The sequence below is a fragment of the Balaenoptera physalus genome, assembly GCF_965194825.1.
Source record: "Balaenoptera physalus genome assembly, chromosome: 20".
NCBI lineage: Eukaryota > Metazoa > Chordata > Mammalia > Artiodactyla > Balaenopteridae > Balaenoptera > Balaenoptera physalus.
This window is the reverse complement of record NC_138901.1, coordinates 37,123,101-37,148,992: the sequence shown is the minus strand read 5'-3', so window position 1 is coordinate 37,148,992 and position 25,892 is coordinate 37,123,101. Positions and strand designations below refer to the sequence as shown.

At 38.2% G+C, this 25,892-nt stretch overlaps 1 protein-coding gene and 1 long non-coding RNA gene across 5 annotated transcripts in view; one reads left to right on the top strand and one right to left on the bottom strand.

Annotated features, from left to right (window-relative positions):
• ANKFN1 (ankyrin repeat and fibronectin type III domain containing 1) overlaps positions 1-25,892 on the bottom strand; it is a 427,590-nt gene that overhangs the window by 277,805 nt on the left and 123,893 nt on the right. For 2 of the 4 annotated variants that reach the window (XM_082439935.1, XM_082439938.1), the window contains exon 1: positions 1-25,892. This exon is cut by the window's left edge and continues 10,461 nt beyond it. The exons of the other annotated variants lie outside the window; for them this stretch is intronic. The gene's annotated coding sequence lies outside the window, so the exon portion shown is untranslated. 4 annotated transcript variants of the gene reach the window in all.
• Positions 1-25,892, top strand: part of LOC309649789 — a 404,889-nt gene that overhangs the window by 291,622 nt on the left and 87,375 nt on the right. The gene's annotated exons all lie outside the window — the stretch shown is intronic.

The window sequence follows — 25,892 nt, the reverse complement described above, 5'->3', positions numbered from 1 at the left end:
TTTTCATTGTGCTTTCTGGACCCCCGTGCCAAGGTGAGAGAACTCACCTCTGTCTTTGCCTTCTCAGTCCATCTCCTCACCTGAACGGAAACGGAAAGTAAGCGTGCCCACCTGCACAGTTCTCTCCAACAGGGGCCACTATTGTTTCTGCCTTCAAAGTGCAGCTGCATAAGGGGAAGGATCTATCTGCCCTTGAACCTCAGTGGCCCTTCCAGACTGTTTGTTATGTTTCTCTTGCTCCATCTAATTGCTTACACCCTTTTTTCATACCCTACCCTATGTCACTGGATACTTTCCATGGCTGTCTTCTGCCTCCCTTCAGGCCACGTCAGCATGCGGCTCCCAGCTTTCCTCTTCTCTCCCACCTTTCTTGGTATTTGTAATGTTTGCATCAGTGACCCATCTGGCTCTCTGACCTTGCAGCTCAGTGATTTCCACAAAGCCACTGATCTTCATTTCTGTTCACTCCAGACACTCACTGGCATACCTCAATCTGCATTATTATCAGGAACTACTCTACTTACAAGATGTATATTCTAATCACAGGACAACTTGGAAAATATAGAAAGCAAAAACAAGCACATAAGAACAAAACAGATCAACCAACCAAACAAAAAACAACTGCCGTTCTATCACTCAATGACATCACTGTTAGAATTTTAGAAAGTACCACCCCCAGTCTTTTCTCTATGCGTAGAAAATTGAAACTGCAAGAGTTGTGATGAGTTTTATCCATAAAAATAGAGGGTATTGATCTCATCTGGGATATCAGATTAGGCTGTTTAATCAGAGAATTCTAGTTAAGCTGAAATCTGAAAGCTGGGATGGTGCAGCTCATTGAAGGAGAAAAGGAAGATCATCATAGTCAGAAGGCACAGCTTGTACAAAGGTCCTGAGGCAGGAAAGAGCATGTCTTGTTTGAGGACCTAAAAGAAAGCCATTTAGTAAGAACAGGGTGAGATGCATTACCTGGGTTCAAATCTTAAATTATTTACTTCAGCCTCAATTTCCTCCTTTGTAAACTGGAGGTCATATTGGCCTTCCCCTAGGTTGGTTGGGGAAAATTAAATGTGTTCCTGTAGGGAAAGCACTTAAACTGGTACCTGGCACATAGCAAAGCTTTCTTCAAACGGGGGAAAATCTATACAGCCTAAAGAGTCAGTGTGGAGAAGGGGCCATAACTCTTCTGCTTCCCGTGTTCTCCGTGACGACACAGCCATGAGTGACAGCTATTGGCGTGAGCAAATCTGGCCTCTCTCTTCACTCCCTGACTTTTTCATCCAGGAAGAGGCTAACTTACTAGACTGTGGGAAGCTAAACATCCACCGGGCCATTTTCCGTAGTGGGGAGGCTTCCTGGCTGCAGACCACTGCTCTTGTGTGCACTTGATTCCAGGCTCCTGTGTTAATGCTGCAAGTCAGGGGTCCCACTGTGACTGGACAGGTGAGTCACAGTCGTGTGACACTGGGCTCCAGGCTCTTTAGTTCAGAGGAGGGGAGGGGGCAGCCCTGGTCTGACTTCTGCAGTGAAGTTTCCCAGTTGCCATGTATTTTGGATTTATTGGATACTCTCCAGCTATCAATGAGGTTGGTACTTCGATACCCACTTAGTGGAGATGTTGGGGTGAAGGATTAGAATCCTGATCCCCAACAAGTCAGTGCCCTGGAAACTTTAAGATGAATTACAAACATTTGGAGAGCAAAGGACCTGAACACGAGACCACAGATCTTGGTATAGCTATTATGACTACTTTGGTGTGAGTGGGCAGGCCTTTGTTCCTGACTTGTTTGGTGCAGTGGCTTGTAGTCAACGTGCTGCTGAGGCCAATATTGGATTATTTGGACTTTAAGTAGAAAATCAACAGCAACAGCAAAAGCCCAGCTAGACTTCATCAGAGTAGAGAGAATGAGAGAGAGAGGTTTTGGCCTGCAGGGTAGCGCTAGGCACTGGGAACACTTGCTCAGCTGATCCGGCTGGGGCTCCTTTTAATGTTGCTGGGAATCACACATCCCGAGACAGGACTGTGGAAGGACCAACTTCTTGTTTCAGGGAGTTCGCCCACAGGTTCCTGAGGCTTTCTGCCAAATGCTCTCAAATTGGCTTTTTTTCATAATGCTTATTTCTCAAATGAGATATGATCTCTTAAATCCACAGCTGATTATGATATGGGTTTAAGAGACCCTGACCCAGATAATGGTAAAGAGGAGCTGAATCCCTGGCTCGTTATCTTCCAGCATTCAGCTAGGAAGTATGCTTAAAAGGCCATTTTCTTGAACTTTCTGTTTCTAGGGTAGATTTGCTAACAGAGTTAAGGAAGAATGGAGTTGGCTTAAAATACAGGCTTTGATCTTGCCTTTAGAACACTAGCTGTTAGAAATGAAAGAAAAATGAAGGAAGATGCTATGACTGAGTGGAAAGAAAGGAGTTGTTTCTTTAGGAGAAATGCTGAGATTTTAGAGGCTAAATTGGACAGATATGAAACTAAAATGTTTTAAATGCTTTTAAAGTTGATGTTAGAAAAGAGGTGTGGCTGAGGCTTAAAAAATCCAACAAAAAAGTAAAGAAAGAAAACAAAGGAGACTAATGCCCAGCTGTGGGGGACTGTTAGGAAGCTTCTGGCAGAGCCACGTGGAGGGCTGCATGCAATCTGTACAGCCGTGGGAGGGATGACTAGGAAGAGCAGAGTGGAAACTTCCAGGGATTATTTCACTGGTTCCAAGATAACACAGTTATTGCAGCACTGAAGCAGGTTCAGCAGATGCCATGAGGAATGGTAAGCTCTGATCTTCTCACAGATGGCTCAGGGAGGATAAGTTAGCCAACCTTAAGTGTTTTTTTGTTTTTTAAATTTATTTGCGATTTATTGATAAATTCACGGGGTGTATCCACATTCCATAATGGTTTGAAACAAATGAAAGAAAAAGAAGTTTATGGTTGATTTTATCCTAAAAATAAAGTTATATAAGCATATTGAAATGAGGTAAGGTAAACAAAGAACTTAGTAAGAGCTTGACATACAGAAAGTGCTCAAACAATACAGACTCTGGAGCTGGACTTCCAGGATTCAGATCCCATCTATGTTTGTTTCTTACTGGCTGTGTGACTTTGGGCAAGTTATTGAAACTCTCTGTACCTCAGTTTCAATAACTATAAAATGATAATTTTATACTGCTCATAGGGTTGTTCTGACAATTAAATGAGCGACTATGTAGAAAGTGTACAGAACTGTATCTGGCACACAATGAGTTTTAGATGTGTTAGCTCTTATTTTCTGGTGTTGTTATTTAAGAAGTTATAGGTTACTTTTTGTGTCACAAAACACAATAAAATGAAAACTATGTTAAATAAAAATATATCAGAAATCTTTTACTTTCGGTAAGATAAAGGTTATTCTTATTTGGAATAAGAATTTTCTCTATCAGCTCTGTATCTGTGGGTTTTTGAACCCATACATTTTATAACTTTTATTATTTTAGGTCTAAGAAAAGGAGCTGTTGGACTTCAGATCATATTCTCCCAAATCCAGCTAAATTCCACTGGCATTTTTTCAAACTGACAAATTTGATCTAATCATCATGTTTAAATGAATATCATGAATACAAAATATATAATATATTCTTTTTTTTAACGATGTATTTAGAGTATAATTGCTTTACAATGGTGTGTTAGTTTCTGCTTTATAACAAAGTGAATCAGCTATACATATACATATATCCCCATATCTCCTCCCTCTTGAGTCTCCCTCACACCCTCCCTATTCCAGCCCTCTAGGTGGTCACAAAGCACCAAGCTGATCTCCCTGTGCTATGCGGCTGCTTCCCACTAGCTATCTATTTTACGTTTGGTAGTGTATATATGTCCATGCCACTCTCTCACTTCGTCCCAGCTTACCCTTCCGCCCTACCCCGTGTGCTCAAGCCCATTCTCTACGTCTGCGTCTTTATTCCTGTCCTGCCCCTAGGTTCTTCAGAACCATTTATTTTTATTTAAGAATCCATATATATGTGTTAGCATACGGTATTTGTTTTTCTCTTCTGACTTACTTCACTCTGTATGGCAGACTCTAGGTCCATCCATCTCACTACAAATAACTCAATTTCGTTTCTTTTTATGGCTGAGAAATATTTCATTGTATATATGTGCCACATCTTTATCCATTCATCTGTTGATGTACACTTAGGTTGCTACCATGTCCTGGTTATTGTAAATAGAGCTGCAATGAACATTTTGGTACATGACTCTTTTTGAATTATGGTTTTCTCAGGGTATATGCCCAGTAGTGGGATTGCTGGGTCGTATGGTAGTTCTATTTTTAGATTTTTAAGGAAACTCCATACTGTTTTCCATAGTGGCTGTATCAATTTACATTCCCACCAACAGGGCAAGAGGGTTCCCTTTTCTCCACACCCTCTCCAGCATTTATTGTTTGTAGATTTTTTGATGATGGCCATTCTGACTGGTGTGAGATGTTACCTCACTGTAGTTTTGATTTACGTTTCTCTAAAGATTAGTGATGTTGAGGATCCTTTCCTGTGTTTGTTGGCAGTCTGTATATCTTCTTTGGAGAAATGTCTATTTAGGTCTTCTGCCCATTTTAGGATTGGGCTGTTTGTTTTTTTGATATTGAGCTGCATGAGCTGCTTGTAAATTTTGGAGATTAATCCTTTGTCAGTTGCTTCATTTGCAAATATTTTCTCCCATTCTGAGGGTTGTCTTTTCATCTTGTTTATGGTTTCCTTTGTTGTGCAAAAGCTTTTAAGTTTCATTAGGTCCCATTTGTTTATTTCTGTTTTTATTTCCATTACTCTAGGAGATGGGTCACAAAAATCTTGCTGTGATTTATGTCAAAGAGTGTTCTTCCTATGTTTTCCTCTAAGAGTTTTAGAGTGTCTTGTCTCAGATTTAGGTCTTTAATCCATTCTGAGGTTTTTTTGTATATGGTGTTAGGGAATGTTCTAATTTCATTCTTTTACATGTTGCTGTCCAGTTTTCCCAGGACCACTTATTGGAGAAGCTATCTTTTCTCCATTGTATATTCTTTCCTCCTTTATCAAAGATAAGGTGACCATATGTGTATGGGTTTATCTCTGGGCTTTCTATCCTGTTCCATTGATCTATATTTCTGTTTTTGTGCCAGTATCATACTGTCTTGATTAGTGTATCTTTGTAGTATAGTCTGAAGTCCCAGAGCCTGATTCCTCTAGCTTCGTTTTTCTTTCTCACGATTGTTTTGGCTATTCGGGGTCTTTTGTGTTTCCATACAAATTGTGCAATTTTTTGCTCTAGTTCTGTGAAAAATGCCTTTGGTAGTTTGATAGGGATTGCATTGAATCTGTAGATTCCTTTGGGTACTATAGTCATTTTCACAATGTTGATTCTTGCAGTCCAAGAACATGGTATATCTCTCCATCTGTTTGTATCATCTTTAATTTCTTTCATCAGTGTCTTGTAGTTTTCTGCATACAGGTCTTTTGCCTCCTTAGGTAGGTTTATTCCTAGGCATTTTTTTCTTTTTGTTGCAGTAGTCAATGGGAGTGTTTCCTTAATTTCTCTTTCAGATTTTTCATCATTGGTATATAGAAATGCAAGAGATTTCTGTGCATTAATCTTGTATCCAGCTACTTTATCAAATTCATTGATTAGATCTAGTAGTTTTCTGGTAGCATTTTTAGGATTCTCTATGTATAGTATCATGTCATCTGAAAACAGTGACTTCTTTACCTCTTCTTTTTCAATTTGGATTCCTTTTATTTCTTTTTCTTCTTGATTGCTGCGACTAAAACTTCCAAAACTATGTTGAAAAATAGTGGTGACAGCGGACAACCTTGTCTTGTTCCTGGACTTACATGGAAAGGTTTCAGTTTTTCACCATTGTGGATGATATTGGCTGTGTGTTTGTCATATATGGCCTTTATTATGTTGAGGTAAGTTCCCTCTATGCCTACTTTCTGGAGGGTTTTTATCATAAATGGGTGTTGAATTTTGTTGAAAGCTTTTTCTGCATCTCTTGAGATGATCATATTGTTTTTCTCCTTCAATTTGTCAATATGGTTTATCACATTGATTGATTTGCCTATATTGAAGAATCCTTGCATTCCTGAGATAAATCCCACTTGATCATGGTGTATGATCCTTTTAATGTGCTGTTGGATTCTGTTTGCTAGTATTTTGTTGAGGATTTTTGCATCTATGTTCATCAGTGATATTGGTCTATAATTTTCTTTTTCTGTAGTATCTTGGTCTGGTTTTGGTATCAGGGTGATGGTGGCCTCATAGAATGAGTTTGGGAGTGTTCCTCCCTCTGCTATATTCTCGAATAGTTTGAGAAGGATAGGTGTTAGCTCTTCTCTAAATGTTTGATAGAATTCGCCTGTGAAGCCATCTGGTCCTGGGCTTTTGTTTTTTGGAAGATTTTAAATCACAGTCTCAATTTCAGTGCTTGTGATTGGTCTGTTTATATTTTCTAGTTCTTCCTGGATCAGTCTTGGGAAGTTGTGCTTTTCTAAGAATTTGTCCATTTCTTTCAGGTTGTCCATTTTATTGGCATATAGTGGCTAATAGTAATCTCTCACAATCCTTTGAATTTCTGCAGTGTCAGTTGTTACTTCTTTTTCATTTCTAATTCTATTGATTTGAGTCTTCTCCCTTTTTCTTTTGATGAGTCTGGCTAATGGTTTATCAATTTTGTTTATCTTCTCAAAGAACCAGCTTTTAGTTTTATTGATCTTTGCTATAGTTTCCTTCATTTCTTTTTCATTTATTTCTGATCTGACCTTTATGATTTCTTTCCTTCTGCTAACTTTGGGGTTTTTTTGTTCTTCTTTGTCTAATTGCTTTAGGTGTAAGGTTAAGTTGTTTATTTGAGATGTTGCTTGTTTCTTGAAGTAGGAATGTGTTGCTATAAACTTCCCTCTTAGAACTGCTTTTGCTGCATCTGATAGGTTCTGGGTTGTCCTGTTTTCATTGTCATTTGCTTCTAGGTATTCTTTGATTTCCTCATTGATTTCTTCAGTGATCTCTTTGTTATTTAGTAGTGTATTATTTAGCCTCCATGTGTTTGTAGTTTTTACAGATTTTTTCCTGTAATTGATATCTAGTCTCATAGCATTGTGGTCAGAAATGATACTTGATATGATTTCAATTTTCTTAAGTTTACCAAGGCTTGATTTGTGACCCAAGATATGATCTATCCTGGAGAATGTTCCTTCAGCCCTTGAGAAGAATGTGTATTCTGTTGTTTTTGGATGGAATGTCCTATAAATATCAATTAAGTCCATCTTGTTTAATGTATCATTTAAAGCTTGTGTTTCCTTATTTATTTTCATTTTGGATGATCTGTCCATTGGTGAAAGTGGGGTGTTAAAATACCCTACTATGATTGTGTTACTGTTGATTTTCACCTTTATGGCTGTTAACATTTGCCTTATGTATTGAGGTGTTCCTATGTTGGGTGCATAAATATTTACAATTGTTATATCTTCTTCTTGGATTGATCCCTTGATCATTATGTAATGTCCTTCTTTGTCTCTTGTAATAGTCTTTATTTTGCGGTCTATTTTGTCTGATATGAGAACTGCTACTCCAGCTTTCTTTTCATTTCCTTTTGCATGGAATATCTTTTTCCATCCCCTCACTTTCAGTCTGTATGTGTCCCTAGGTCTGAAATGGGTCTGTTGTAGACAGCATATATACGGGTCTTGTTTTTGTATCCATTCAGCTAGTCTATGTCTTTTGGTTGGAGCATTTAATCCATTTATATTTAAGGTAATTATCTATATGTATGTTCCTATTACCATTTTCTTAATTGTTTTGGGTTTGTTATTGTAGGTCTTTTCCTTCTCTTGTGTTTCCTGCCTAGAGAAGTTCCTTTAGCATTTGTTGTAAAGCTGGTTTGGTGGTGCTGAATTCTCTTAGCTTTTGCTTTTCTGTAAAGGTTTTAATTTCTCCGTTGAATCTGAATGAGATCCTTGCTGGGTCGAGTAACCTTGGTTGTAGCTTTTTCCCTTTTATCACTTTAAATATGTCCTGCCCCTCCCTTCTGGCTTGCAGAGTTTCTGCTGAAAGATCAGCTGTTAACCTTATGGGGATTCCCTTGTATGTTATTTGCTGCTTTTCCCTTGCTGCTTTTAATATTTTTCTTTGTATTTAATTTTTGATAGTTTGATTAATATGTTTCTTGGCATGTTTCTCCTTGAATTTACCCTGTATGGGACTCTCTGCACTTCCTGCACTTGATTGACTATTTCCTTTCTCATATTAGGGAAGTTTTCAACTATAATCTCTTCTAATATTTTATCAGTCCCTTTATTTTTCTCTTCTTCTTCTGGGACCCCTATAATTCGAATGTTGGTGCGTTTAATGTTGTCCCAGAGGTCTCTGACACTGTCCTCAATTCTTTTCATTCTTTTTTCTATATTCTGTTCTGCGATAGTTACTTCCACTATTTTATCTTCCAGGTCACTTATCCGTTCTTCTGCCTCAGTTATTCTGCTATTGATTCCTTCTAGAGAATTTTTAATTTTATTTATTGTGTTGTCCATCATTGCTTGTTTGCCCTTTAGTTCTTGTAGTTCCTTGTTAAATGTTTCTTGAATTTTCTCCATTCTATTTCCAAGATTTTGGATCATCTTTACTATCATTACCCTGAATTCTTTTTTAGGTAGAATGCCTATTTCCTCTTCATTTGTTTGGTCAGGTGGGTTTTTACCTTACTCCTTCATCTGCTGTATGTTTCTCTGTAATCTCATTTTGCTTAACTTACTGTGTTTGGGGTCTCCTTTTCATAGCCTGTAGGTTTGTATTTCCCTTTGTTTTTGGTGTCTGCCCTCAGTGGCTGAGGTTGGTTCAATTGGTTGTGTGGGCTTCCTGGTGGAGGGGACTGGTGCCTGTGTTCTGGTAGAGGAGGCTGGATCTTGTCTTTCTGGTGGGCAGGACCACACCCGGTGGTGTGTTTTGGGGTGTCTGTGATTTTATTATGATTTTAGGCAGCCTCTCTGATAATGGGTGGGGTTGTGTTCCTGTCTTGCTAGTTGTTTGACATAGGGTGTCCAGCACTGTAGCTTGCTGGTCGTTGAGTGGAGCTAGGTCTTAGCTTTGAGATGGAGATCTCTGGGAGAGGTTTCATCGTTTGATGTTATGGGGAGTTGGGAGGTCTCTGGTAGACCAATTGTCCTTAACTTGGCTCTCCCACCTCAGAGACACAGGCCTGACATCCGGCCAGAACACAAAGACCCTGTCAACCACACTGCTGAGTTAGAATTCAGGCTTCTTTTATACTAAAAGGGCAGAGGGTATGGCTGGTGCAAACTTCTTGGTGCTGGGATCCTTTGCAGCTGTCCATTTAGGTCTGGTCACAATCCCCTAAGTGTTTTTTAAAAACTTATTGAAGTACAGTTATTTACAATGTTGTGTTTAATTTCTGCTGTACAGCAAAGTGACTCAGTTATACATATATATATTCTTTTTCATATTCTTTTCCATATTCTTTTCCTTTATGCTTTATCACAGGATATTGAATATAGTTCCCTGAGCTATACAGCAGGACCTTGTTGTTTATCCGTCCTATATATAATAGTTTGCATCTGCTAATCCCACACTCCCAGTCCTTCCCTCCCTCACCTCCCTCCCCTTGGTAAGTCTGTTATATTTGTGAATTTGTTTTTGTATTGTAGATAAGTTCGTTTGTGTCATATTTTAGATTCCACATATAAGTGATATCATATTTTTCTTTCTCTTTCTGACTGACTAGTATGATAATCTCTAGGTCCATCCATGTTGCTGCAAATGGCATTATTTCATTCTTTTTAACAGCTGAGTAATATTCCATTGTGTATGTATATATATATATATATATATATATATATATATATATATATGACACATCTTCTTTACCCATTCCTCTGTCGATAGACATTTAGGTTGTTTCCATGACTTGGTTACTGTGAATAGTGCTGCTATGAACATGGGGGTGCATATAGCCAACCTTAAGTGAATTGCACCCCACCTCACAGGGCAACATCTGGGGATATCTGGAGACATTCTTCTTTGATGGTCATGATTTGGTGGGGGGGAGGCTACTGGCTGTTAAACATACTACAATGCACAAGATACCCCCCAGAACAAAGAATTATCCAGTCCAAATTGTCAGTAGTGCTGAGATTGAGAAACTGCCTTAAGGAATACCAGGCTGGCCTACCCACACGAGTTCAGATGGGGTCAACAGTTGGACTGACAGGTAGAGTCATCCAACTTGGAGACCTACATGTGGACAAGATTTGTTTGAAGTATGGATATTTTGGCAGCTTCTGAAATGGCTAACTTCATATCTCTTATTAAGGAAGATCTCAAAGGACAAAATCTGGAATGATATCACGAAGAAAACAAATGAACGGGGCTGAAAGCAAAGGGAAAGAGAAAGGAGGGAAGGTTCTGTGATCCAGCCAAGGGTATTAGCACCACATACAGAAAAGATAAGGAGCCAAGTATTACACTCCTAAAAACTGCTGAGCTTGTTTTGAAAAGAGTGCAGAATGAGAGAGACAAATGGAACACTAGAGGCATTTGTTACTGAAATAGGATTGAAGGTGGCAGAGATGAATGTCCTTGCTACCAATGAAGCAACATAATCCACTCAAGGCCTAGAAATTTAAAAATCGAAGAAAGGCAAATCTGGGGGAAAAGCACACAGTAAAAAGATGGACTTCCCACCTGAGCATGCAAGCTGCAGCTGCCTCAACAAGAGTTCGGTTTGAGGATCTGTTGAGGACAAGTAATCACTGAGATAAATATGCAAGCAAAGAAGGTATATCCTTCAAGGACAGGTCTACAGCAGTGGTTCTCAAACTCAGCATCCATTAGAATCACCTAGAGAACTGGCCAAAACCCAGATTTCTGCATCCCACTCCCTGAGTTTCTGATCCAACAGATCTAGGTGGAGCTTGAGAATCTGTGTTTCTAATATAGTCTCAGGTGATGCACTGATGCTGCCACATTTAGGAAACCACTGGCCTACAGAATTCCAGTGTAGGAAGTGAAGACCGTACACACTGCCTCCTGGGATCCTGAAACAGATAGAGAAATACAAAAAGTAGATCAAGGCACTGAGACTCTGGGGAAGGCATGAGAATGAGCCTGACTTAGACAGATGCCTCTTCCTTTTGAGCACCCTACTCCAAGCAGAGGAAGGTGAGTCATTGGAAAGAGCCCACCCAGGATTCAGCACTGGGGAGAGAGGCGAAATGTGGGGCTCAAACCTTGAATGGAAATGAAAAGGATTAAAATATGCAGCATAGAAAACAAGCCACGAGAAGACCTGGAGATGAGGGCCACCATCTAAATTTCTTATTTTGCCAATGTCACACGTGCCAGTCTCTGGGGGATGAAACAGGATGCATGAGCAGATTCCCTTCTCTCTCCTTGCCTCGAAGGATACGGGAAGCACAGGGTTACAATCAACTTTTTCACATCTTGGCACAAAATTACTGTGCTCAATTGTTTATGCTCCCAGGTTATCGATTCAAAATAGATTATGGATTCTAAATTATTACAAAACTGAAACCAAGAACATTGTCCTTTTTTGTCCAAGTTTTTCAGTCAACACTTCTCGCTAGATAACACTTAGCATTCTCCTGTGATCCATGGCTGATAAGCACAGTGTGGATCAGAACTTTGCATTCCATCTGTCTCTTCGTTCTCTGTGCATATTTTCTATCCACAGGAAGAGGGAAGTAGTCAGATTCAGGCACCAAACTCCATCCTGTGCTTCTCAAATTCAGTGAGAGATGGTCCAACTAAACTATAATACATGTATCTACTAAGGGACTACCATGTAACCATTAAAAAACCCAAAAGTTTATGAAAGACTGTAATTACATGGAGGAAATGCTTATGGTATAATGGGAAGTGAAAAGAAAACAATAAAATTGAATATTTAATGTCACAATTACATCAAAACATAAAAGCAAATAAAATACTATTAACAAATGAAACTACAGATGGAAATGCAGCATAGTGTATACTGGGGCTGTTCTCAAGTGATGGGAATTTTCTTCAAAGTTTTTCATTACTAACTTGAATGTCATATATAACAGGAATAATAAACTTTATCAATTTTAAGTATTTTAATGCGAGTTAGCATTAGAAAGTCATGGGGACACTTATTTCTAGAAGACAGGAAAAGAAGATAAGTAAACAAATATCAAAATGGTAAAGAAGGTGTGGGTAGAGATGTGCTTTAAGGTGGTTGAGAGACTTGTGACTGAGTGAGGATTTACGAGAGGGAGAGAAGGATCATTCCTCCAGTAGGAAGACATTCTTAATATTTCAGGACTAGCATAGAGTTGATGTACAGTAATAGAAAAGATGTCAAGCAAAGCTTGGCTGATACTGCTAACCAACTGCAGAAGTGTGAAGAAAAGTTTTAACACTCTAGGGATATAATGAAAATCAACAAAGTTGGTTTAATGAATACCACATGGGAAAATAGAATGAACTGGCTATGGAAAAAATCAGAAATCTCCATTTGAAAGGATGGCTACAGTATCACTTTCCATTATATGTGAAGACTATAAACACATTGTCAAAAGTACACATTGTCAAATGAATTTGAACAAAAATATTTTCGCTTTCTGTCAGCTGACTAGAATAAGTTTAGATTTTAATTTAAGCATCAAGAGAAATGATCTAATGGTATATGAGCAGCTTTGCAGAGAGCAGAAGTGATAAAAATTGCAAACAGATGATATGTAAATAAATATTTGCATCAACTGGTATAAATATTTAGAAGTGCTGACAACTCCCAATTATCTTGTTTTAATTGGTTCACATAGAAACTAATTTTTGACAGTCGTACTTGGTCAATTAACACTTTAGTAGCTCAGCTAAGGTCTTTGATCCTAGGAGTGCTTTTGGGGACAAGTCTCCCTTTGTATGTTGGAGAAATAAACTCTTCATTCAGTCATGAAAATACAGTGGTTTGTGAGCCTCCTTCTGCAGCCAAAGAAGTCTTGGTCCAGGAGAATGGAGCCAGAAAGGTTGTGATGTTAAATTGTCAAAACCAGTGGTGCTGGGATTGTGGGTAGGGAGGAGAGAAAGGGACAAAGCTCATGGGAAGTGCTGGACATTGGCTTTTAAATGTCTATGTTGCCAATCAGTTATGTATGATCACAAACAGTGCCCGATTTTCTGAGAGGGACAACTTAGGTATCATTTCAGAGAAGAAATCAGGCATAGTCTGAAAGTTCACCCATTTTTTCCCTTTTCCCTCCTAATTTCTATCTCACTTCCAGCTTACTTGGCTAGCTATATACTTTTATTTGAAAAAACTAGGTATCCTGAGGGGGAGGGTTCAAGGTGGTGGCATAAGAAGATCCTGAACTCATGGCCTCCCAGGGACACAACATATTTACAACTACATATGGAATAATTCCCTTGGAAATGGACCTGAAAACTGGATGAACAGAGCCTCCACAACAACAGGAAGATAGCAAGAGGGGTAGGAGAGGTCTGTAGAGATATGGTCTCACCAACAAAAATCCTCACCCCAGCAATGATGATATCCAGTCAGGAAGGATCACAAAGGGATCTTTTTCCCTGAGGAGCAAGGGATTCAAGCTCCATCCACACTAGGCATTCCACCCCATAGATACTGCACAGGAGAGACAAACCCCCCAAACACAAGGCTTTGGAAACTAATGGGGAGTATGCCCAGGAACTATAAGAATTTCAGAGAAAGGAAAACACTCTCTAAAAGAGTTCACACACATACCTACTTGACCAGAAAACCAGCAAGCACAAAAACACCAGATTAAAAAGCACATGGACCAAAGGTGAAGGGGACCCACTTACTAACCTTGAAGTGTCTGCCATCAAGGAAGGAGCCAGTTGGGACATGCCCTGGGGACTGAGACAATGGCAGGAGCCATTTTTGCAATCTCAAACTACCTTGCTAATACTGGTGCTGACAGGTGCCATTCTAACATTCACCCTCTAACCTGTTAGTTCCAGTGGACATGCCCCATTGAGAGCCCTGCCCACCCCTTCACCTTGGCTGGGTCTCACAGTCAGCTGAGTGATAGCAGCACCCACCTGTGTGCACAGCAATTGTGGGCAGGTCTCAAAGCTGGGCTGGGGGCTAGTTCTGCCCACCAGCACCCTGTGGCAGCCATGGCCAGGCCCTGCAGCCAGTCCTTGTACACTGAAGCAGCAGCTGCAGCCCCACCACAGCAGGAAGGTGCATGCAGCCCACATAGGGGACACATCTTGAGCACCTGGCTTTGGTGACCAGGTCAGATTTCACCTCTGAGCCCCACAAGACATCTCCTAAATAAGTCTATTCCTTGAAGTCTGAGAAGATAGCTGATTTACCTAATACACTGAAACAAATGCCGAGAATTTGGCAAAATGAGGAGACAAAGGAATATGTCCCAATCAAAAGAATAAGACAAAACCTCAGAAAAAGAACTAAATCAAAAGGAAATAAGCAATCTACTTGAAAAAGTGTTCAAAGCAACTGTCATAAAGATTCTCACTGAACACGGGAGAAGAATGGATGGACTCAGTGAGAGCTTCAAGAAAGTAATAGAAAACAAAAGAAAGTACCAAACAGAAGTTAAAACTGAACTGATAAATACACCAGAGTGGTTCACAGCAGACTGGATGAGGTAGAAGAGCAAATCAGTTAGTTGGAAGACAGAACAGTACAATGAAAATAGAACTTTCAAAAATAAAGATATCTTAAGGGATCTTTGGGACAACATCAAACAGAATAACATTCACATTATAAGCGTCCCAGAAGGAGAAGGAAGAGAGAGAGAGTGTCAGAAAAATTATTTGAAGAAGTAGTGGCTGGAAAATTTCTTAATTTGGGGGAGGAAAAAGACATCCAGGTCTGGGGGGCTCAGAGAGTTTCAAATAAGGTGAACCCAAGTAGATACACCAAGACACATTATAATTAAAATGTTGAAAGTTAAGGATGAAGAGAGAATCTTAAAAGCAGCAAGAGAAAAATAACTTGTTATGTACAAGGGAAATCTCATAAGGCTAGCAGCAGATTTTTCAACAGAAACTTTACAGGCCAGAGGGAGCGGCATGACATAGTCAAAGTGCTGAAAGGAAAAAAAACTTCCAACCAAGAATTCTCTGCCCAGTTCGGTTATCATTCAGAATTGAAGGAGCGATCAAGAGTTTCCCAGATAAGCAAAGGCTGAAAGAGTTCATCACCACTAAACTGACCCTATAAGAAATGTTAAAGGGACTTCTTCAAGCTGAAAAGAAATGGAATTAAATAATAAGAAAACATATAAACGTAAAAATTTCACTGGGAAAAGTAAACATATAATAAAGACAGTGGATCCATCACTTATAAAGCAAGCATGAATGTTAAAAAACAAAAGTAGTAAAATTAACTAAAATTAAAATGATTAGTTAAGGGATGCATACAATAAAAAGATGTAAAACGTGTCATTGAAAGTTTAAAAGGTGGCGGGCAGGTAAAAAGATAAAGCTTTGGAATGTGTTCAAATTTAAGTTGTTACCAACTTAAAAGAGCCTGCTATTTACATAAGATGTTATATGTGAACCTCACAGTGACCACCAGGAAAAAACTTATAGCAAATACACAAAAGAAAATGATAAAGAAATCTAAACATAACACTAAAGAAAACCACCAAAATATAAGGGAAGAGAGAAAGAGAAGAAGAAAGGAACATAGAAGAACTACAAAAAGAGCCAGAAAACAATTAACAAAATGGTGATAAGTACATACTTATCATAATTGGACTAAATTCTCCAATCAAGACATAGAGTGGCTGAATGGATAAAAAGAAACCCAAGATCCATTTATATGCTGCCCAGAAAAGACTTATTTCAGAAGAAAGGACACACACAGATCGAAAGTGAAGGGATGGAAAAGAATGTTCCCTGCAAATAGAAATGAAAAGAAAGCGGGAGTAGCTATACTCATATCAGACAAAACAGACTTTAAAACAAAGACTGTAATAAATGACCAAAAAAGGGCATTACATAATGATAAAGGTATCAATCCAGCAAGAAGATATATTTCTAAATGTATATGGACCTAACATAGGAATACTAGGGTAAATAAAGCAAATATTAACAAATGTAAAGGGAGAAATTAAAAGCAATACAATAGCAGGGAAGTTTAACACTCCACTTACATCAATGTATAGGTCATCCAGGCAGAAAATCAATAAGGAAACATCAGACTTAAACAACACATTATAACAAGTGACTTAATAAATAATACAAACAGAACATTCTATCCAAAAGCAGTAGAATACACATTCTTCTCAAGTACACATGAAACATTCCCAGGATTGATCACATATAAGGTCACAAAACAAGTCTCAATAAATTTAAGATTTAAATCATATCAAGCATCTTTTTCAACCACAATAGCACAAAACTAGAAATCAGTCAATCACACACACACACATACACACAAATGGGAAAAAACCACAAAAATGTGGAGATTAAGCAACATGCTACTGAACAACCAATTGGTCATTGAAAAATCAAAGGAGAAATAAAAAATACCAAGAGACAAAAATAGAAATACAACATACCAAAATCTACGGGGTGCAGCAAAAGCAGTTCTGAGAAGGTCATAGCAATACAGGCCTGCCTCAAGATATAAGAAAAATCTTGAATAAACAATCTAACTTTACACCTAAAGGAACTAGAAAAAGAAGAAAAAACAAAGGCTAAAATTAGTAGAAGGAAAGCAATAATAAAGATTAGAGCAGAAGTAAATGAAACAGAGATTAAAAAAATAGAAAAGGTCAATAACACTAATATCTAGTTCTTAACCAAAGATAACCCAAATCGACAAACCTTCAGCTAGAGTAACTAAGAAAAAAGAGAGGGAACTCAAATAAATAAAATCAGAAATGAAAGAGAAGAACTTAACAACAAAGGATCAAAAGAGACTACTATAAACAATTATAGGCCAACAAATTGGACAACCTAGAAGAAATGGAAAAATTCCTATAAGCATACAATCTTCCAAGGCTGAATCAAGAAGAAATAGAAAATCTGGATAGAGTGATCACTAGTAATGAGAGTGAAACAGTAATCAAATATCTCCCAGCAAACAAAAGCCCAGGACCAGATGGCTTCACTGGTGAATTCTACAAAGGACTCAAAGAAGATATAATATCTATCCTTCTCAAACTCTTCCAAAAAATTGAAGAAGAGAGAGACATTCCAAATACATTTTATGAAGTCAGAATGACCTTGATAGCAAAACCAGACAAGGACACACACACACAAATTATAGATGTATCCTTGATGAACATAGATGCAAAAATCCTCAACAAAATATTAGCAAACCAAATCCAACAATACATTCAAAGGATCATACAACATGATCAAGTGGGATTTATCCCAGGGATGAAAGGATGGCTCAACATGAAAGATCACATAAACAGAATGAAGGATAAAAATTATATGATCATTTCAACAGATGCAGAAAAAGTATTTGACAAAAGTCAACATCCATTTATGATAAAAACTCTCAACAAAGTAGGCATAGAGGGGACATACCTCAATCCATATATGACAAACCCACAGTTAACATCATACTCAATGGTGCAAAGCTGAAAGCTTTTCCTCTAAGACTAGGAACAGGACAAAGATGCCCGCTCTCACTACTTTTATTCAACATAGTATTGGAAGTCCTAGACACAGCAATTAGGGAAGAAAAAAAAATGTATCCAAATAGGAAAGGAAGAAATAAAACTGTCACTATTTGCAATTAACATGATATTATATATAGAAAACCCTAAAGACTCAACAAAAAAAAATTGTTAGAGCTAAAATTAATTCAGTAAAGTCACAGGATACAAAAGCAATATACAGAAATTTGTGTTTTTATACACTAATAATGAAAGAGAAATTAAGAAAATAATCCCATTTACAATTGCATCAAAAAGAGTAAAATATCTAGGAATAAATTTAACCAAGGAAGTGAAAGACCTGTATACTGAAAACTCTAAGATACTGATGAAAGAAAATGAAGAAGACACAAATAAATGGAAAGATATTCTGTGTTCATGGATTGGGAGAATTAATATTGTTAAAATACCCAAAGCAATCTACAGATTCAATGCAATCCATATAAAAATTCCAATGGCTTATTTCACAGAATGAAGATGGAGATATCATGCTCCCTGATTTTAAACTATACTCCAAAGCTATAGTAATCAAAACAGTATGCCAACAGCACAAAAACAAGCACATAGATCAATGGAACAGAATTGACAGCCCAGAAATAAACCCACACATATATTGACAATTAATTTAAGACAAATGAGCAAAGAACCTACAATGGAGAAAGTCTCTTCAATAAATGGTGCTGGAAAAACCAGGCAGCCACATGCAAAAGAATGAAATTAGACTACTATTTTATACAACACACAAAAATTAACTCAAAATGGACTGAAGACTTGAATGTAAGACCTGAAACCATAAAACTCCTAGAAGAACACATAGGCATTAACCACATTGATATCAGTCTTAGCAAAATTTTTTGTGGATCTGACTCCAAAGGCAATGGAAACAAAATAAAAAATAATCAAATGAGACTACATCAAACTAAAAATGCTCTGCACAGCAAAGGAAACCATCATCAAAGTGAAAAGGCACCCTATGGAATGGAAGAAGATATTTGCAAATCATATATCTGATAAGGTGTTAATATCCAACATATATAAAGTACTCAAATAATAATAATTTAAAAAAACAGCCTGATTAAAAAATAGGCAGAGAATGGACTTGAGGACATGGGGAGGGGGAAGGGTAAGCTGGGATGAAGTGAGAGAGTAGCACTGACATATATACACTACCAAATGTAAAATAGATAGCTAGTGGGGAGCAGCTGCGTAGCACAGGGAGATCAGCTCAGTGCTTTGTGACCACCTAGAGGGGTGGGATAGGGAGGGTGGGCAGGAGACACATGAGGGAAGAGATATGGGGATATATGTATACATATAGCTGATTCACTTTGTTATACAGCAGAAACTAACACAACATTGTAAAGCAATTATACTCCAATAAAGATGTTTAAAAAAAAAAAAGGCAGAGAATCTAAATAGACAGTTTCCCAAAGAAGACATACAGATGGCTAACAGGCACATGAAAGGATGTTCAATATCACTAATTATTAAAGAAATGCAAATCAGAAGCACAATGAGATATCATCTTACAGTTGTTAGAATGGCTATTGTTGAAAAGACAAGAAATAACAAATGTTGGAGAGGATGTGGAGAAAACAGAACCCTTATACACTGTTGGTGGCGCTGTAAATTGGTGCAGCCACTATGGGAAACAGTATGGAGATTCCTCAAAAAATTAAGAATAGAACTACCATATAACCTAGCTCTTCCACTTCTGGATACTTATCCAAAGAACACAGAAACACTAATTCAAAAAAGATATATGCACCCCTACGTTCATTGCAGCATTACTTATAGTAGTCAAGATATGGAAACAACTTAAGTATCCATCAGTGGATGAATGGATAAAGAAGACGTGATATATACACAATGGAATACTACTCAGCCACAAAAAAAGAATAAAATCCTGCCATTTGCAGCAACATGGATGAACCTTGAAGGTATTATACTAAGTGAAATAGGTCAGATGTTGGAAGACAAACACTATATGATTTCACTCATTTGTGGAATTGAAAACAAAACAAAACAAAACAAACAAACGAAATCAAACAGAAACAACTCATAGATCCAGTGATCAGATTAGTGGTTACCAGAGGGGAAGGGGATTAGGGGGTGGGCAAAATGACTGAAGGGGCTCAATTGTATGGTTATGGACGATAACTTGATTTGTGGTGATAATCACTTTGTAGTGTATACAGATGTCAAATTAAAATGCTACACACTTGAAACTTATATAACTAAAAGAATGATATCTCTGGCTAGATTGTGCCTATTTTGCATTCTAAAACAATATACAAATTTTATTGTGCCCCATAGTACTCATTCATGCTCTTTGCCTAATATTTCTGACTCTCCACCTTCTAGGCACCTAGAGGATTGCATTCCTGATTCCTTTGTGGATGAATGAGGTCATATGACTAGTTTTAGTTGGGAGCAAAAGTAAAGAGCAGAAAGTCACTTCCTTGACAGTTCATTTAATTGCCCAGGCAAGTGTCCCAAGGTCTTTCTTTGCCTTCTGACAGGGTAACCAGGAGGTTCAAGATGGTGGTCATTCCATCAGCCTGGGCTCCTGAGTAACTCTGATGAGTAGAGCCCCCAATGACTGTGATATGCATGCAGAGTGATAAAGCCCCTTTGAGCCAAGCCTGTGTCAGCTGCTGAGGGAGATACAAATTTATGTATATAATATATTAATTATATTAACTAAATGATATATTCACTTGTGTTCTGGATTAAAAAAATTCCAGTTCTGAAAATTTGGAAAAGTGGCTGTCCTTTTCTCTTTTCCCTGGATGGTTTGGCACTGAGTAAAACCACACACCTGTTTGTTCCTCTATTTAAGATTCAATTATTATTATATTATATTATAAAGATTCAATTACCTATTAATTCATATATTATATATAACATAGATATAACTACATAGTCCTTGTCCTCAAGGAGTGTTCAAATTAGTTGCAGTGATAAGATATATAAAATCAAAAGGTATATAAAAGGAATTATTTTTAGGTGGAAAACAGTTCAGGTCAACAGTAGGAGAGATGTCACACGGTCAGGTGTGACTGGAAGGCAAATGAGAGCCAGGCAGTAGGAAGGGAAAGGAGAAGTAGTCAGGAAGGGAAGATTATCTGAGGAGAAATCTGCACTGGGTGGGATTTAAACTGCAGGCTGAAAAAATTATATAATTAGAAAAGAGGGAAATAGCCCTTCAGGTAAGAAAAAACAGTTAAGCAACGGTAAATCAGTGAGAAACCATATGTTTTAGGAGATATTAAATAAACCAGTTTCATTCACACCAAGGGTTGTTTAAGAAGTATTAAGCTGGACTGCAAAAGCCAAGCATTATGAGCTCAATAGTTCGTTGATTACTTCAACAAATATTTATTGGGTACCGATTATCGGCTCATCAGACAAAACTGACAAGGAAATCCCTGGTCACATCGCAAGTGCATTCTCATGGAATTGAGTGCTGTTACAGTCAGAATCAGAGCCAGAGTCTCTTGACTCTGTTCCAGTGCTTGTGGCTCTTTCCAGTAACGACAATAAAATGATATATTCACTTATCTTCTGGATTAAAAAAGCCCAGTTCTGAAAATTTGGAAAAGTGGCTGTCCTTTTCTCTTTTCCCTGGATGGTTTGGCACTGAGCAGAACCACATACCTGTTTGTTCCTCTGTTTAAATTCAAACGTTTTACAGTCTTTGGGTTTCAGTAATGCTCAATGAATATTTGATGATCTGCTTGCCATTATTCATGCATTTAAAAATTCGTTTAACAAACATACATTAAATGCCTAGGATACGTCAGCCACTATTAGGTTCTGGGGATATTAAATACCATGTGAACATATCATTTTAGTGAAACATTAAAGAAATGGTAACAGATATATGCACATATACACATAGAACTTTGGGATCACAGGGGTGAACTTGGCTTAATTGGCTTAGCAGTTGGAACTAGCACTAGGCTTGCCAGATTTACCAAATAAAAACACAGCATGCCCAGTTAAATCATAACTGTGTCCCAAATGTTGCATTGGGCATACTTATACCAAAACATATTTGTTGTGTATCTGAAATTCAAATTTAAGTGGGAGTCCTGTGTTTTATTTGGCCACCTTAGCTGGCACAGCTGGGCTGACTAGTATATGAAATTCCATGGGGTCAGTGTGGGAAAGTTACCAAGACACCAAAAGATGTTGGAACTCATTAAGGAGAGTCTAAAGAAAGTGTCAGGAAAAGGGAGGATATTCAGGTGTAGGGGTGGAGAGAGAGGTGCATCAAAGCTGGGGGATCAAAACTGAGTTCGTGATTTCACATTATTCTGGAAGTTCAAGCCAATATAATGACAAACAGAACAGAAATGAGGAGTATGACCTTTGCCTATTGGAAAAGAGAAAAAGAAGTCACTATTTTCAGAAAACATCTTCTTAAAAAACCCGTGAGAATCAGCCAAAAAAGATTGGAATAGATGAGGGTTCAGTAAGGTCGTTAAGTACAAAGTAAACATTTAAGTCAGTAGCTTTCTTTTGTAAGAGCAGTAGCCAGCTAGAAAATATAATGAAAAAAGATTGCATTTGGAATACCATCAAAAACAGAAAGCAACTACAAGTAAACCACAAAACCATGAAATGTTCTGAAATTATATAAAAAACAAGTTGAACACCCTCAGAGACATAAGAGGAGACGAGAAGATGGAGAATCATGTCATATTCATAGACAAGAAGACCAAATACTGTAAAGATGTCAATTTTCTCATAATTTATTTTTAGGATTAATCAAATTGTAACCAAGATCTCTGTAGGATATATGTGGAACATCAAAAATGATTCCAAGAATTGGTTCAAGATGGCGGAGTAGAAGGACGTACTCTTACTCCCTCTTGCAAGAACACCAGAATCACAACTAACGGCTGAACAATCGCTGACAGGAAGACACTGGAACTCACCAAAAAAAGATACCCCACACCCAAATACAAAGGAGAAGCCACAGTGAGATGGTAGGAGGGGCACAAACACAATAAAATCAAATCCCATAACTGCTTCGTGGGTGACTCACAAACTGGAGAACACATACCTCAGAAGTCCACCCACTGGAGTGAGGGTTCTGAGCCCCAAGTCAGGCTTCCCAAGCTGGGGGTCCGGCAATGGGAGGAGGGATTCCTAGAGAATCAGACTTTGAAGGCTAGAGGGATTTGATTGCAGGACTTCGACAGGACTGGGGGAAACAGAGACTCCACTCTTGGAGGGCATACACAAAGTAGTGTGCACATCGGGACCCAGGGGAAGGAGCAGTGACCCCATAGGACACTGAACCAGACCTACCTGCAAGTGTTGGAGGGTCTGCTGCAGAGGCGGTGGGTGGCTGTGTCTCACCATGAGGACAAGAACACTGGCAGTACTCCTGGGAAGTAATCCTTGGCGTGAGCCCTCCCAGAGTCTGCCATTAGCCCCACCAGAGAGCCAGGGTAGGCTCCAGTGTTGGGTCGCCTCAGGCCAAACAACCAACAGGGAAGGAACCCAGCCCCACCCATCAGCAGACAAGTGGATTAAAGTTCTACTGAGCTCTGCCCACCAAAGAAACAGCCAGCTCTACCCACCACCAGTCCCTGCAATCAGGAAACTTGCACAAGTTCCTTAGAGAGCCTCACCCACAGAGGGCAGACAGCAGAAACAAGAACTACAATCCTGCAGCCTGTGGAACAAAAACCACATTCACAAAAAGATAGACAAGATGAAAAGGCAGAGGGCTATGTACCAGTTGAAGGAACAAGATAAAACCCCAGAAAAACAACTAAATGAAGTGGAGATAAGAAACCTTCCAGAAAAATAATTCAGAATAATGATAGTGAAGATGATCCAGGACCTTGGCAAAAGAATGCCAGCAAAGATCGAGAAGATGCAAGAAATGTTTAATAAAGATCTAGAAGAATTAAAGAACACAGATGAACAACACAATAACTGAAATAAAAAATATACAAGAAGGAATCAATAGCAGAATAACTGAGGCAGAAAAATGGATAAATGACCTGGAAGACAGAATGGCGGAATTCACTGCTGTGGAACAGAATAAAGAAAAAGAATGAAAAGAAATGAAGACAGCCTAAGAGACCTCTGGAACAACATTAAACACAACAACATTCGCAGTATAGGGATCCCAGAAGTAGAAGAGAGAGAGAAAGGACCTGAGAAAATATTTGAAGAGATTATAGTCGAAAACTTCCTTAACATGGGAAAGGAAATAGCCACCCAAGTCCAGGAAGTGCAGAGAGTCCCATACAGGATAAACCCAAGGAGAAACACACTGAGACAAATAGTAATCAAACTGACAAAAATTAAAGACAAAGAAAAATTATTGAAAGCAGCAACAGAAAAACAACAAATAACACACAAGGGAACTCCACAAGGTTAACAGCTGATTTCTCAGCAGAAACTCTACAAGGCAGAAGGGAGTGGCATGATATACATAAAGTGATGAAAGGGAAGAACCTACAACCAAGATTACTCTACCTGGCAAGGATCTCATTCAGATTCAATGGAGAAATCAAAAGTGTTACAGACAAGCAAAAGCTAAGAGAATTCAGCACCACCAAACCAGCTTTACAACAAATGCTAAAGGAACTTCTCTAAGTGGGAAACACAGCAGAAGAAAAGGCCATACAAGAACAAACCCAAAACAATTAAGAAAATGGTAACAGTAACATACATATCGATAATTACCTTAAACGTGAATGGATTAAATGCTCCAACCAAAAGACACAGGCTTGCTGAATGGATACAAAAACAAGACCAATATATATACTATCTACAAGAGACCCACTTCAGACGTAGGGACACATTCAGAATGAAAGTGAGGGGATGGAAAAAGATATTCCATGCAAATGGAAATCAAAAGAAAGCTGGAGTAGCAATACTCACATCAGATGAAATAGACTTTAAAATAAAGAATGTTACTAGAGACAAGGAGGGACACTACATAATGATCAAGGGATCAATCCAAGAAGAAGATATAACAATTATAAATATATATGCACCCAACATAGGAGCACCACAATACATAAGGCAACTGCTAACAGCTATAAAAGAGGAAATCGACAGTAACACAATAATAGTGGGGCACTTTAACACCTCACTTACACCGATGGACAGACCATCCAAACAGAAAATTAATAAGGAAACACAAGCTTTAAATGCCACAATAGACCAGATAGATTTAATTGATATTTATAGGACATTCCATCCCAAAACAGCAGATTATACTCTCTTCTCAAGTGTGCACGGAACATTCTCCAGGATAGATCACATCTTGGGTCACAAATCAAGCCTCAGTAAATTTAAGAAAATTGAAATCATATCAAGCATCTTTTCTGACCACAACACTATGAGATTAGAAATCAATTACAGGGAAAAAAAAGTAAAAAACACAAACACATGGAGGCTAAAAAATACGTTACTAAGTAACCAAGAGATTACTGAAGAAATCAAAGAGGAAATCAAAAAATACCTAGAGACAAATGATAATGAAAACACAAGGGTCAAAACCTATGGGATGCAGCAAAAGCAGTTCTAAGAGGGAAGTTTATAGCAATACAAGCCTACCTCAAGAAACAAGAAAAAACTCAAATAAACAATTTAACCTTACACCTAAAGGAACTAGAGAAAGAAGAACAAACAAAACCCAAAGTTAGAGAAGGAAAGAAATCATCAAGATCAGAGCAGAAATAAATGAAATAGAAACAAAGAAAACAATAGCAAAGATCAATAAAACTAAAAGCTGGTTCTTTGAGAAGATAAACAAAATTGATAAATCATTAGCCAGACTGATGAAGAAAAAGAGGGAGAGGACTCAAATCAATAAAATTAGAAATGAAAAAGGAGAAGTTACAACACACACCACCGAAATACAAAGCATCCTAAGAGACTACTACAAGCAACCCTATGCCACTAAAATGGACAACCTGGAAGAAATGGACAAATTCTTAGAAAGGTGTAACCTCCCAAGACTGAACCAGGAAGAAATAGAAAATATGAACAAACCAACCACGAGTAATGAAATTGAAACTGTGATTTAAAATCTTTTAACAAACAAAAGTCCAGAACCAGATGGCTTCACAGGTGAATTCTATCAAACATTTAGAGAGAGCTAACACCCAACCTTCTCAAACTCTTCCAAGAAATTGCAGAGCAGGGAACACTCCCAAA